The sequence below is a fragment of the Saccostrea cucullata genome, unplaced genomic scaffold, assembly GCF_032062105.1.
Source record: "Saccostrea cucullata isolate Sc308-1 unplaced genomic scaffold, CSIRO_AGI_Scuc_v1 ctg196, whole genome shotgun sequence".
In the NCBI taxonomy this organism is placed as follows: domain Eukaryota; kingdom Metazoa; phylum Mollusca; class Bivalvia; order Ostreida; family Ostreidae; genus Saccostrea; species Saccostrea cuccullata.
This window is the reverse complement of record NW_026933558.1, coordinates 179,604-193,877: the sequence shown is the minus strand read 5'-3', so window position 1 is coordinate 193,877 and position 14,274 is coordinate 179,604. Positions and strand designations below refer to the sequence as shown.

The window sequence follows — 14,274 nt, the reverse complement described above, 5'->3', positions numbered from 1 at the left end:
TAGGAAAAATCTTTGAAAATCTTCTACTCAAGAACCACTGGGCCAATAAAAGCTGAAACTTATGTAGAAGCATCCTGGGGTAGTGTAGATTCTAAATTGTTCAAATCATGACCCCTGGGGGTTTGGCAGGGCCACAATGGGGAATCAAAGTTTTAAATAGAAATATATGAAAAATCTTTGAAAATCTTCTTCTCAAGAACCACTTGGTCAGAAAAATTGAAACTTATGTGGAAGCATCCTGGGATAGTGTAGATTCTAAATTGTTCAAATCAAGATCATTGTTATGCTTTACTATATATTCAAGGAACTGTGCAAGATGCACTGCATGAACATTACTGGAAATTTTGGACAATCAAACATGACTTTGAACTAAATACTGGTACATGTACTGTAAATGTACATGTATGCAGATTAAATGCAGCACTAAACGTGTATTGTCAAAATGACCGACAGTCGGTGGAAAGTATAAATAATATGAAGATGCATCGTCAGAAACCCACGGCCAATCTCGTATACATTTATGCAAGATTGGCCGTCGGATGATGATGAATATGAAATTGTGAATTAACATAAATGTATATATTGAGATAAGGAACTTCTGAAAACTTCTTTCTTCTAATTGACTGATTCATGTGCTAGGTAAGGATAGACAAAATCAACCTTTTGGGATCATTTTTGGCATCTAGGATTCATGAGGCTTGTTCTTAATTAAAAGCATTTATTGTCACAAAAAGCCATAGACTTTATTTAAATGTAAAAATCTTGTCCTTAACTGAATCTAGAATCAAAAAGAGCATCACATATTCTAAATATGTTAAAAAAACTGTAAATTTATGATATGATACAGACAGAAATTAACATCTTTCAAATTAATGCTGATGTGAAGGAATTTGACTTGTTTGAAAATCATCCCCAAAGACTATATTGGAAAACAGAATTTTGTTCAATGCATGTAACATCCCAAAAATATGAAGACTGCATTTTGTAAGCTGACATCAACTTATATTGGCAAAGTCATGTACTTTAACTTGGTTGACAATAAGAAATTTTATTTATCTGCATGACGATGTTTACAAGGAAGTATTTGACTCAGGTGGGCCATGTGGCCAATATCACTCGGTCTTTATTTTAACATTGCTTTGAAAAGGACAAATTTCATTATACTGCACTTTATCTAGCTTTGATTGATATTTCAAACCCCCAAAATGCCATAATTTATTTAATATATTTGATGGATGTTAACATTGAAATACCAACTGTGGCCTTGTCTAGCCTTAGGACTATGGTTTATAAAGACAAGAGGCTTATGGGCCACATCGCTCACCTGAGAAGCTTTGACCATTCTGTTCTTTACCAGATTTCCCCCTTGTAATACATATTGTGACCCCACCCTTCCCCACTGATCATATTTTAAACAATTTGAATTCTACACTACCCCAGTATGCTTCCACAAAAGTTTAAGCTTTTCTGGCCCAGTGGTTCTTGAGAAGAAGATTTTTAAAGATTTTCTTATATACTCCTATGTAAAACTTTGATGGGCAATTGTGGCCCCACCCTCGGGGATCATGATTTGAACAATTTAGAATCTATACCATCCCAGTTTGCTTCCACATAAGTTTCAGCTTTTCTGACCCAGTGGTTCCCGAGAAGAAGATTTTTCCTATATATTTCTATGTAAAACTTTGATTCCCCATTGTGGCCCCGCCCTACCCCCGGGGGTCATGATTAGAACAATTTAGAATCTACACTACCCCAGGATGCTTCCACATAAGTTACAGCTTTTCTGGCCCAATGGTTCTTGAGAAAAGTTTTTCAAAGATATTTCCATATATTTCTATGTAAAACATTGATTCCCCATTGTGGCCTTGCCAAACCCCTGGGGGTCATGATTTGAACAATTTAGAATCTACACTACCCCAGTATGCTTCCACATAAGTTTCAGCTTTACTGACCCAGTGGTTCTTGAGAAAAAGACTTTTAAAGATTTTTCCTATATATTTCTATGTAAAACTTTGATTCCCCATTGTCCCCCACCCTACCCCAGGGGTCATGATTTGAACAATTTAGAATCTACACTACCCTAGGATGCTTCCACATAAGTTTCAACTTTTCTGGCTCAGTGGTTCTTGTGAAGATTTTTAAAGATTTTTCCTATATATTTCTATGTAAAACTTTTTGGCCCTGCCCTACCCTCAGGGGTTTTGATTTGAAGAATTTAGAATCTACACTACCCCAGGATGCTTCCACATAAGTTTCAGCTTTAGTGGCCCAGTGGTTCTTGAGAAGAAGATTCTTTAATGACCCAACCCTATTTTTATCTTTTCTTGATTATCTCTCCTTTTGAGGGGACATGGCCCTTCATTTTAACAATTTCCCTTTACCCAAGCATGATTTGTACCAAGTTTGGTCAAAATTGGCCCAGTGGTTCTTAAGAAGAAGTCGAAAATGTGAAAAGTTTACAGACGGATGGACAGACAGAAGGACAGCTAGATGGACGGACGGACAGACGACGGACAAAATGTGATCAGAAAAGCTCACTTGAGTCTTCAGCTCAGGTGAGCTAAAAATTGCCTCCCTTTCTCTTAAGCTTAGATATTCCGACAATCTCTGATTTACCTCTCTTGATATTTTTGCTTTAAAATCCAGTCTTTTAATAAGAAATTTTTTTTATTTAAAAATATAATACACAGATACAAAAAACATTCAGAAAAATAACTTAGGATATGAAAAGATGTACAATAATGTAGTAGCACTCTGAGCTTTCTCCCACTGCCTTATTACAAATTTAACAGAGTTAACTTTGAGTGATCTGCTGTGAATGTGTCAGGAGTTATCCTTTATGAGTTATGTACTCAGCACGGTCCACTGAATTCTGGAGTCAAGCTATTTACTGTGTCCATCATTTTATAATAACAACGTACTCAAGCAATATCCATTAAATTCTGTGAGTTAAGCTGTTTAGTGTGTCCATCACTGTGTTGATAAGAGTTACTCAGCACAGTGCACTGAATCCTACAAGTTAAGATATTTAGTGTGTCCAACTGTCCATCACTTTATTATAACAATGTACTCGGCACAGTTCATTGAATTCTGTGAGGTAAGCTGTTTAGTGTGTCCATCACTTTCTAATAACAATGTACTCAGCACAGTCCATTGACTTCTGTGAGTTAAGCTCTTTAGTGTGTCCATCACTTGCAGCCCAAACCTTAATCTCTGCACTATTGTTGAAGCAAATTTTTCTGCTGTCAAAGAAACAAAATTGATGGCAGTCTGTCTGTAAAGATAACAAATCATGAGGGATCAAAAAAATATTAATAAAATTTTAATAAATGAAAAAAGGCTGACATATTTTCACAGATTAGAAAGAGTTTGCAGAGCTTGTATCTTACCTTTATTTTCAGGTTCTAGCTGATCTCTTTGGACTCTCACAGAAACATGGCAAGCTGCTTTTGGAAACAGGATCAATGCCAGCATAAACCCCTACCTATTAACAAAAAAAGAAACTAGAAATTCAAGAAATGCGAGTGTCATAAGCTCATTTAATTCACATAACACAAGGTCTCGAGCTTGACATACAACTGACTTAATTACCAAAGATTTCAGGTTAGACAGTAGTTAGTCCTTCATCTCCAGTCTTCTTAACAAGTTAAGGTCAGTCTCATCTTTTGCCTGTTAACAAAGAAAAATCTAAAGATCATTGAAAATAATGAAGGAGACCTTGTGCCAAAATGTTCACCTGAATCATCTTGACCTTGTCATCAGAAGAAAAAAAAAATCTTAATTTATATTTTTACTAATCCTAGTCCAAAGGGATCATGATGTAACCTAATTTGAATCAAGACATCCTCAGGATGCTTTAGATTGCAACATGGTTGCTGTTGTGCTGCAGAAGTAAATCACCCTGAACCTATGATTTGAATAAGTGTATAAAGAAAAATTGAAAATTGCAAAAAAAAGAGCTTTTTACTCACTCCATTATCAGATATTGGCTGCTGGACAAAGCTTGGCAATGGACTCTTCTTCTTCTCTTGGTCAGCACTGGTCTTCTTCCTTCTTCCCTTGTCAAATCCCTTTAAAATACTTGATGGAGAGAAGATAAGCAATAATTCAAAGCAATGTAATAATCAAAGAAACTCAAATGATCATAATCATAGCGCATTACAACATTATTAGCTGGAAAATCAAAGAGCAAATTAAGGCAATAAGGTTATGATAGGAATAAGGTGGATTATTGGGGCAAGGAGAGGAATGCATAGTTACTTTAGAGAAGGGAGAACAAAAAAACGTCAGAAATAATTAAACGAAAATACTTGTAAGACTCCTGCTTGTTAAAGTGGGTCCTGATGAAGTTCCATAGGTAAAAAAAAAAAGAAGTACAAATATTCTCCTCATGGCTGCAGCGGAATGGGAGAGGGACTCTTCCTCACTTAGAATTCCTAGTCAGTCTTAACTTTCTTCTGCTTAAAAAGATAAAACAGAGACATAAAAGGGGAAACACTTTCACTTCATATCAAGTGAGAAGCTTCAGTAAAAAGCAGCTTGTTGCTTACCACTTTTGAAACACAATGCCTTCAAAACACAGACAGGAATAGACTCTTCTTATATTAATGACCTTGGTCCTCCATTGTTGTTCCTCTTCTGAATTAAAGAGGAACTGAAATCTGTCGGAAGTCCAAAGGTTAAAGCTTGGTACAGCCAACATCAATTGGCAAGCAAAGATACAAGAAGTCAAGTCTGAATCTTACTCTGCTTTCTGCTGATGTCTGCAGTTTAATGGGAGAGGGAGTCTTCCTCACTTCAGCATCCTGTTCAACCCTAACATTATTCTGCTTAAAAAGATAAGAACAGACACCAAAAGGGGATCATTGGCAATTCATACCAAGTGAGAAGATTTCTAAAATAAACAAGTGGCCAATGGGCGATATGCTCACCTAAGCATATTGGCTAGTAAATGCACAAATTAGTCCAGTATTGAAAAGTATAAATTTTAGAATAATTACCTTGAGACATTTTCATATCAATAACAATGGCTTAGCTGTTCTTGAACATAATAAAGATTTTTTTTTCTATATATTCCTTTGTTAAAATTTTATCCCCATTGATGCCCCTCCCTGCCCCCTGGAATCAAGATTTGGACAAATGTGAATCTACACTACCTAAGGATGCTCCCATGTCAATATGACTATATATGGCTTTGGTATTATTGAGAGGACATTTCCTATATATTCCCCTATCCATTTTGATCCACCATTGGGGCTCTCTCCTACACATAGGAGTCATGATTTGAACAAACTTAAATCTATACTACATGAAGATGCTAGCGTATACATATCACCAGTCATGACATTTTTGTTTCTGAGATTTCTAAAGATATTTATGGCACGCCAAATTCACAAAAATGAGATAATCATAGTTTCACAATCGATAAACTAGGTTTATCGGTTGTAAACTATAGTTTACGAACTGTAAACTATAGTTAACAACGTTAATCTATATTTCACATCTGTAAACCATAGTTAACGCGATAATCTATGTTTCACAACCGTAAACTATACTTAACACCGAAAACAATCATTTGTGATTGCAAAACATAGATTTTCTGATAAATACAGTTTCACGATTTGTAAACTATAGTTTACAAACCGTTAACTATAGTTAACGATCTGATAAATATAGTTTCACGATTTGTGAAACTATGATTAATAACTCTTAACTATAGTAAACGATCGTAAATTATAGTTTACAGACGTGAATCTATGTTTATCAACAAAATGTATTGTTAACGTTTCATTACAGACATATAAACTTAGATTATCATTCGTAAACTATAGTTAACAACCGTTAAATATAGTTTTACAGATGAAAGCTATCCTTAAAGAATCGTTAACTATAGTTAACGAATTGTTAACTATAGTTAACGAATCGTTAACTATAGTTAACCTTTTGTAAACTATAGTTTACAGTCGATAAACCTAGTTTATCAATTGTGAAACTATGATTATCTCATTTTTGTGAATTTGGCGTGCCATAGATATTTCCAATGGGAGCCAGTCAAAGCGTTCCCAATTAAAACCGTCCCGGTCAAAGCGTTCCCAGATTTTGGTCAAAGCGTACCATGATTTTGGTCAAAATGTCCCCAGATTTTGGTCAAAGCGCCCCCTGACATATTTTAAAGAAATATGATACTACGAAACCGCCCCCTGATTTTGGTCAAAGCGTCCCCTGATTTTGGTCAAAGCGCCCCCTGACATATTTTTATAGAAAAAGGAATTTTCCAAAGCGCCCCCAAATATTGGTCAAAGCGCCCCCTGATTTTGGTCAAAGCGCCCCCTGACATATTTTTTTAATAGAAAAACAACGTTTAAGGTTTGGTCAAAGCGCCCCCAAATTTTGGTCAAAGCGCCCCCTGATTGTGGTCAAAGCGCCCCCTGACATATTTTTATAGAAAAAGGAAGTTTCCAAATTGCCCCCAAATATTGGTCAATGCGTCCCCAAATTTTGGTCAAAGCGCGCCCCCAAATATTGGTCAATGCGTCCCCACATTTTGGTCAAAGCGCCCCCTGACATATTTTTAAATAGAAAAACGTTTGAGGTTTAGACAAAGCGCCCCCAAATATTGGTCAAAGCGCCCCCTGATTTTGGTCAAAGCGTCCCCTGACATATTTTTATAGAAAAACGAAGTTTCCAAAGCGTCCCCAAATATTGGTCAATGCGTCCCCAAATTTTGGTTAAAGCCCCCTGACATATTTTTTAATAGAAAAACAACGTTTGAGGTTTGGTCAAAGCGCCCCCAAATTTTGGTCAAAGCGCCCCCTGATTGTGGTCAAAGCGCCCCCTGACATATTTTTATAGAAAAAGGAAGTTTCCAAATTGCCCCAAATATTGGTCAATGCGTCCCCAAATTTTGGTCAAAGCGCGCCCCCAAATATTGGTCAATGCGTCCCCACATTTTGGTCAAAGCGCCCCCTGACATATTTTTAAATAGAAAAACGTTTGAGGTTTAGTCAAAGCGCCCCCAAATATTGGTCAAAGCGCCCCCTGATTTTGGTCAAAGCGCCCCCTGACATATTTTTATAGAAAAACGAAGTTTCCAAAGCACCCCCAAATATTGGTCAAAGCACCCCCTGATTTTGGTCACCCCAAATTTTCAAAGCGCCTCCAAATCGATTTTTAAACGGAATTTGCTGTTATAATTATGTATATTTTTTCCTGACGTCCCAGAGTCAAAATATGATAGATCATTTTTAAAATAAATGTTGATGCTCACATACATATTTTTATAATCTGTAACTTTCTTTTCAACCTTACAGGTGTATAAATATAAGGATAAATCTATAAACACGGTGGATACGATCAAGGAAAAATTTCTAATCAAGCTCATAAAAGTGGGTACCACTAAAATACGCCTGCCGACGCCTGCCTGGGGAAAATACGCCTGCCGGGAAAATGTATACGCCTGCCGTGTTATTAATGGAATTAATTTGGTTTTTGTTAGATATATTACTTTTTTAGACCCTGTAGTTAATGTTTTAGGAAACAACAATAATGTTAAAAGCACAGAATGGGGTTTTTAATCGTTTTAAAGTTTGTATACGGCGTGGAGGCTGCATTTCATTTCCGGAATTTTTGGTAATTATCAACTTTTCATTTCCGACATTTTTTAGTTTTCATTTCCGACATTTTTCAAATACATATGTAGTACCTAAAGTAACAGATTTGATAACTTTACTTATGAAAAATTTAAAGGAATAAATCACAAATAAAGCATTGAAATCCAATTTTGTAAAGCTATCAGTGACTTGGAGATAAGTATGGTGCTGTCACCGACATTTAATTAAGTGCACATCAAATGTTGTGAAAAAGTTAATGCTCATTGATTACATTGAAATCTCTTACCTAGACTTAGTGCTACATGTATGCATATATGTATAGATGTTTTTTTTTTTCAATATGAATATTTTGGTATATACTTTTAAAATTTAATTTTCTTTTACTTATAAAACATTGAATTGCCGCACAGGTAAATTCCGGAAATGAAAAAAAAAATTGTGTCGGAAATGAAAACAAAAAATTTTAAAAAAAATCGGAAATGAAATAAAAAAATGTCGGAAATGCTATGCATATGTCCGGAAATGAAATGCAGCGGGCGTGGAGCATGCCTGACGAAAAATCTAACGCCTGCGGCGTTGTTTCTCTAATTTCTCATTACAATATTTGAAATGTTACTTTGCAAAAGTATTTGGTTAATATTTGACAACAAATTAATCAAAAAAAAAATTAAATATATATTTTATTTATTTAGTGTTTGATACAAGAGTATATAGTATTAAAGGAGATAAATCTTACTCAGGAACTGCTGTGTGAAGACCATGGACATCATGTTTTTTCTTTCTTTCTTTTTTTAAGTAATATATTATTGGTTTCGTGTTTATCTATAGAATTTACAATGACTCAGGAGCACATATGCAGTAAAAACTTTGCGATTTACGGGTTACCGTAGTTGTTTTGAATCAGAATCTGAAATATTTAATGTTAAACTTTTTAAACATCAATGAAATAAATATTATTTCTGATTTTCAGGTTATATTAACTTATTATATGCAACATAGTTATAAAAATAAATACAAAATTTTACAGGTAAGAAAAATGGTAATATTTAAACTATTCCTACACATCCATGTATACATCAAGCAGAGAAGGAAATAAACGAAATGAGTAAGAAAATCAGCATGTAAATGACATGTGTACAAAATATCGTTTATACCTGTATGTTCAAAATCATTTCTTTTCATTCATTTAGAGAAAAGGACGATAAGGTAAATCAAATTCTAAAGAAAAAACAAATAAGACATGCAAGCACTTGATGTTCCACAAAAACAAAAACAAAGACAAACAAACTTGGAAACCCATACCTAGTAATTCGGTATGGGGTTCTATTTTATCATTATTTCAGATATAACGTCAAAGAATAGTCTGTAGAATAAAATTTACTGAAAGCATGATGTGTTTATACCATGTATGCAACATGTATAAGCGATCTGGGCTGTCATGGAAATAAACAAAACTTTTAATAATATAAAGTTCAATTCTTTAAGTACTCACCTCATTTCATCTGGATGAATAAAGTTTCGTAGACTAGTGTGTTTGGTACAATCGTTTGTTAATTTTTTTTTCTAAAATTATTAAACTATTTCAAACTATCAACGATGTATGATAAATTGAAAGATAGTTCAAAATGGTTTACTGGAATATTTGTAGGATTAAGTACATAGTTCTGGGTTAAGAGAATTTACAGATTTCATTTAACGTAATATTAAAATCAGTAACGTCGTGATGACGTCGTTACGTCAAAAGTTGTAATTATTAAAGAAAATGCACCATTTTCCCAAACCTCTGGCGGAAAAAACGGTAAGAGATAATTCCAAAAAATAAAATGATTTTGAAAGGACGCATCGTGGGCATGTTTGTAAAAAACTTCAATCAGATTTAGAGACAGGGCCGCCTCGTTATTCATACCGTACCCAGTTCTTTTCAAAATATAAAACACATTAGTTTTTTTTTTTATCTTAATTAACATTTCAAAGTTTCACAATATCTTAGTCTAGGCAAGAACTCGATGATTTAAGAAAAGTGATGAAAGTAATCTATTTTATTTATTTATTTCAATTAGAGAGAAAATAATCCATCGAAAGTTCCAAATATTCTCGCTATATACGGTATATTATTGTTCTATCAAAATTCATTATTGTTAAAATTTGTTTACAATGATATGAATGTCTGAATTCATGTTTACTGTGTATACACGGACTTCAAATCTCAATGAAACTTAATGATCGATCTTCCTGTATACCCTACCTGTGCGTAATATTATGTAGTATTACATAATTAGGTACACGACAAGTGAGAAGATTGGCACGTGTGCTATACACACTCCAAGGTGGGATATCATGAACCAGAGCCACAAAATCAGAATTAGTAAATATTTACATATCTGATTAAATAAATGAATTTTAAGAAAATATGGATGAAGGAAATTCCGAATTTAATACAAATGCATGTTTATCAAACTATTGAAAAGATCGTCAATTTACATGTATACAACATACCACACGAACTATTTATGCTCCAGAGCTGCAAATATTTTTTTTTTCAGTTCTTCCTCCTCAGATAAGTATTGTAGAAATTGTTAAAATGGTTAGTATTGTAGAAATCGTTATAATGGTTGCACAATCTGTATATCATGAATCAATTTACATGATCTTCATGAATGGTTTCCGTGGTTATTTCTTTAATCTTGTCTAAGATTCGGGTCTTGGACATATCTAGTTTTAAAATTCATAAAAACATTTCTTTTTTTAATTAATTTGTTTTACATACCTCAGCCTCAATGTTTATCAACGTAAGTATTTACGTCTTCTTAGACGAACAGAAAATATAAGGAATATAAAATATTGTAAAGTTGGAGATATCTCCTTTACTATTACTGCAAATCTCGAGTGTAGATTTTTATAAATAATTATCAAACATTTTTTCTTTTTTTGATTTGTTTATAATTAATTAAATGACAACCAATAATTTATTAAAGTCATATATTTTTTTTGAAATAGTACATAATAAAAGAAACAACACCGCGGGCGTGTAGATTTTCTCGGCAGGCGTGCTCTAAGACGGAAGCAAATTATAAAACGAATAAAGCATCGGACATGTGCTTCTTAAATTATTTTTGTGTGGTAAAACATTAAGTAACTAGTCTATTAAATTAATATATGTAATAAAATTAACTTTAGTCAATAAATAACAAGGCAGGCATATAGATTTTCTCGGCAGACGTATTTTCCCCTGGCAGGCGTCGGCAGGCGTATTTTAGACCGCATAAAAGTTATCAGATGTTATTGACACCTAGGGGACACAATTTAAGTTTAAAGTAGCAAATGCACGTATATTTAATTGACCTTGAAATACTTCGGAAGTACTGCATGACCCCCCCCCCCTTTCCAATTTAATAACATCATTTTTTTCACACAAATTTTGACTGGGGGCGCTTTGACCAAAAACAGGGGGCGGTTTAGAAACTATGTTTTTCTATCAAAATATGTAAGGGGGCGCTTTGACCAAAATCAGGGGGCGCTTTGACCAAAAACAGGGGGTGGTTTAGAAACTACGTTTTTCTATCAAAATATGTCAGGGGGCGCTTTGACCAAAATCAGGGGGCGCAATGACCAAAATCAGGGGGCGCATTGACCAAAATCAGGGGGCGATTTAGAAACTACGTTTTCCTATCAAAATATGTCAGGGGACGGTTTGACCAAAATTAGGGGACAGTTTGACCAAAATCAGGGGACGCTTTGACCAAAATCAGGGGGCGGTTTCGTAGTATCATATTTCTATAAAATATGTCAGGGGGCGCTTTGACCAAAATCTGGGGACATTTTGACCAAAATCATGGTACGCTTTGACCGGGGCGGTTTTCATTGGGAACGGTTTGACTGGATTTCATTTCCAATATAATCCAACATAAAACTTTGATTGTCCATTGTGGCCCAAACCTTTCCCCGGTAGACATGATTTGAAGAAAATGAAATCTTCACTACCAAAAAGAATGATTTGATATCAATATGACTAATTGTGGCTTGAGAAAAAAAAATTATGTATATCCCTGGGTACATACTGTAGATTCCTAAATATATGCCTGGAAGTAAATATCGCGTAATTTCCCGAGGGGCATCAAACACAAAATTAAATTACTCACCTTTATTTTTATGGAGCTGAAATCTATGTAAAATCTTTTAACCAACCATCCATTTGAATTATTATTCTCGTGATTTGAGAGTGAAAAGCCTATTCGCGATAATAATTACACACGAAAAATAAGGAATCTACAGTATAATATATATTTTTGATCCCCTATTCTGACCCCAACATGGGGTCTTGATTTGACTTTGAATCTACACTACCTGAGGATGATGCCACATAAGTGTCTCTTTCCTGTCTCAGTGGTTCTTGAAAAGAAGATTTTTAAAAGATGTCCTTAATTTTTCACTTATTTGTAGTAATCTTCCGTTTGAAGAGGGAGTGGGCCTTCATTTGAATAAACTTAAATTCCATAATGGCATTTATCCAAGGATACTCTTTGCCAAGTTTCCTTGAATTTTGACGAAGATGAAAATGTGAAATTTTACAAAAAAGATGACAAAGACATAAAATGAACAAAGGTTCACTTCTCTTAAAAACTAGCACTTATATCAATTGATTCTTCTACTAAATAGGGGTTGTGATCAGTTTTCTTTCCTAGATAAGATGTTTACCATTGCTTTTGAGACTCATCTTCTTGTGCGCCCTTGCGAACTTAGCCTGGGACCAAATGGTACCCAGTATCCGTCTGCTTCCACGTGGAGGCATCGCATAGGACTTGTTGTGGAGAGGCTATGTTCTGGCAGGGGAAGACATAAAAATTCCTTCCCTTTTCACATTGCTGCTAGCCAGCAGTGATGGATGAAAGCGAGAGGTGACAAGCACACACACACTAACACCAACACACTAGACGCATCACACAACATTTAGCAGACGTTAGTAGTTTTAGTAGCTTGTTACTTGTGCAGGGTTCTCCATCGTTTGAAATTTTACTGTGTTGCAGAGTTTACGCAAAGCACTAAAATTTCACGGTATTTTAGCGATCGAATTTGCAACTGAATCACTATTCATTATAATTACTTAAGAATACATGTACACACTTTTAATAAAAAAAATTGCTAATTCGTTACAAAAATAGTATGGTCGAACATATTAGTACATATTGTAAAATGCAGAGGAAATTCTTGTCGATAAAGTTAAACTACTTACAATTTTTAAAGCACGTTTGTCTTTTGTCAATTTTCTTGATCAAATTAAGGAATTACAAAAAAAAGAAACTTCGAAATAGTAAAATACTTTTAAAAGTTCCTTGAAAATTTAAAAACTATTTATTTACATCAAGTAAATAATTTCGGTACAGTGTTTTGTTTGATTTACATTGCCAACATACTGTAAATCACTTTTTTTTGTGTGAAATTTATTTTCGTGTAATTACGCAAGATAGTGTGCTAGCAAAAAATTAATTCTTGCGTATAATAGTATTCCTTAAAACTAGAAATATGTCCATAGGACATGAATGCCCCACCGAGGATATATAAGAAAAGCAACATGAAAATTTGTACGTGTATAAAATTTGATCAGTTTGGTTCCGGTAGGGCTTATAGTTACTAGGGAATAAAAATGTAGGTCAGATTCAGTATCCGCAGCAAGTCTTGTAGTGTCCATCCCTAGATGCATCATCCATGCAAGTTTGGTTCAGGTAGGGCTTATAGTTACTTGGGAATGAAAATATAGGTCAGATCCAGCATCCGAAGCAAGTCTGGTAGTGTCCATCCCTAGATGCATCTTCCATGCAAGTTTGGTTCAGGTAGGACTTATAGTTACTTGGGAATGAAAATATAGGTCAGATCCAGCATCCGAAGCAAGTCTGGTAGTGTCCATCCCTAGATGCATCTTCCATGCAAGTTTGGTTCAGGTAGGGCTTATAGTTACTTGGGAATGAAAATATAGGTCAGATCAAGCATCCGAAGCAAGTCTGGTAGTGTCCATCCCTAGATGCATCTTCCATGCAAGTTTGGTTCAGGTAGGGCTTATAGTTACTTGGGAATGAAAATATAGGTAAGGTCCAGCATCCGAAGCAAGTCTGGTAGTGTCCATCCCTAGATGCACCATCCATGCAAGTTTGGTCCAAGTTGGGCTTATAGTTCCTTTGGAATGGACCTGCTCCAAAAACCTGGTCACTCATCTGGAAAATGTAGGTCAGATCCAGCATCCGAAGCAAGTCTGGTAGTGTTCATCCCTAGATGCATATCCGTGCAAGTTTGTATCCACATGTGAAGTTTGATAACACTATCTTGAATGGTATGTTTAAAAGTTAAAACTGAGCTAAACACTAATTTAAGAAAAGTGAGGTCAAAGGAAAGGTCGATAAATGTTGATGCAGTTGCATAGCTCTCATCAATATCTATCAGTATATGATGTTTGATGAAAATATCTTGGATAGTTTCTTTGAAACTTAGCTTTCAACAGAGCTAAATGCAAAGTGTGATGGAAAGACGGAAGGACAGAAGACGGACATGACAAACACTATATGCCCCGGCCATATTCATGGCGGGGCATAATTATATAGAGCAATGACCACAATTCATGAAATTTTGTCTCGCTTATCAAGAGTTAATGAGTATCTCGCAAAATAAGGTGTCG

General features: G+C 34.9%; 2 long non-coding RNA genes across 3 annotated transcripts in view; both read right to left on the bottom strand.

Moving 5' to 3' along the window:
• The window catches only part of LOC134238638 (uncharacterized), a 182,945-nt gene extending 177,942 nt beyond the window's left edge, over nucleotides 1–5,003 (bottom strand). Inside the window, exons 1-4 of one of the 2 annotated variants that reach the window (XR_009986058.1) lie at nucleotides 4,746–5,003; nucleotides 4,551–4,661; nucleotides 4,311–4,460; nucleotides 3,972–4,080 (exon numbers count right to left, since the gene is read on the bottom strand). This is a non-coding gene — a long non-coding RNA (uncharacterized LOC134238638). Of the gene's footprint in view, nucleotides 1–3,967; nucleotides 4,081–4,310; nucleotides 4,461–4,550; nucleotides 4,662–4,745 lie in introns of both variants that reach the window. The other variant, XR_009986059.1, reaches the window with a different exon arrangement.
• LOC134238653 (uncharacterized) lies at nucleotides 2,778–3,644 on the bottom strand. The gene is made up of 3 exons (XR_009986060.1): nucleotides 3,592–3,644; nucleotides 3,390–3,484; nucleotides 2,778–3,274 (listed from the first exon to the last, which is right to left on the bottom strand). It is a non-coding gene; the product is annotated as an uncharacterized LOC134238653 (long non-coding RNA).
• Nucleotides 5,004–14,274: the final 9,271 nt, after the last annotated feature.